General features: G+C 42.4%; 1 protein-coding gene across 2 annotated transcripts in view; it reads right to left on the bottom strand.

The window, feature by feature from the left end:
• LOC113209019 (histone demethylase UTY) overlaps positions 1-1,131 on the bottom strand; it is a 42,115-nt gene that overhangs the window by 38,106 nt on the left and 2,878 nt on the right. The gene's annotated exons all lie outside the window — the stretch shown is intronic.

Genomic DNA, 1,131 nt, shown 5'->3' with positions numbered 1-1,131 from the left:
GTACTGACAAAATAATCGGTGACTAAAATATGACGTTATAATGATAAATTCAATAGCAGGGTTTTAGTCACACCTTTTTCTCAACAAAAAAAATTGTATCAATACAATACTACTACCAGGTCGTCACCATGACATTTTTTAGATTGTGGGATTTGATGTAATTTTGATATCAAATTGATGAAATATTGACTCGCTTAGGTCTCGAACTTGGGAATTGTTGTCGGTATCATTTGAACAAACAAGCACACTTGTCAAAATTAGTAGAGTGGATGCTAACGCTACATATAGAGCTTTACATGTCAAAAATATTTAATTTCTGTAGTTTTCACGTTTCAGGGGAGAATACTGAAAATTTTGAAAATCTCCATTACCAAGTTTAATGAACTAAAACTAATTTGAAATGAGAATGAGGGTCTAAATAAAAATTGTAGTTCATAATTGTTGTAGTACTTGCTTCCAGGATTCATTTGTGCCACGAGACGACCAATGTCTTCAAAAATGTTTGTGCACAGAAATTTTGATAAATAACTTATAGAGTTTCCAAAATTTCTAGGTGTCAACAGTTTTGGTCATTCCATTGCTCAAAAAAAACCTAGAAGTGAGAACTTTTATTTCAGATTTTACATCTTTTGTCAAATACGTTTAGTTATTTTCAGCATTTTCAGTATGGTCCTCCTTAAACTTAAAAGCTTGTTTTCGAACATCTACAAATTTCCATCTGTCTCCGATCCGATGGTACACCGAACCCCGAACACTGCGCGGGAACGGCGGCCCAAACATGCCGGTGCGTAAGACCCGATGGGGGTGGGGGTCGTCGCCGCGCAGCAGTTGTTGCCTTCCCTGCGTGGACGCTTCCAGCCATAGAGCGAGAAAATTTTGAAATGAGATAATGGAGGCCCAGGGAACCTCGAACCTCGAGAAAGGCATCATCCTTTTAGGAGGAGTTGCGTGCGACTCGGTAAAATACAGAATAGCGCCTTTCTGTTTCAGGGAGGGAGCGAAGATGATCGCCGCGCCCGCCGATCGCAACAAGGAGCCCATCCTGGGGGCGCTGAAGCAGCACCTCGAGGCCGTCTGCCAGCCGGGACTGGTCCTGGAGGTGTCGTCCGGGACGGGGCAGCACGTGGCCTG

Source organism: Frankliniella occidentalis, unplaced genomic scaffold (assembly GCF_000697945.3).
Source record: "Frankliniella occidentalis isolate FOCC.00 unplaced genomic scaffold, Focc_3.1 Scaffold414, whole genome shotgun sequence".
Classification (NCBI taxonomy): Eukaryota; Metazoa; Arthropoda; class Insecta; order Thysanoptera; family Thripidae; genus Frankliniella; species Frankliniella occidentalis.
The sequence above is the reverse complement of the archived record's forward strand: the minus strand, read 5'-3'. Positions and strand labels throughout refer to the sequence as shown.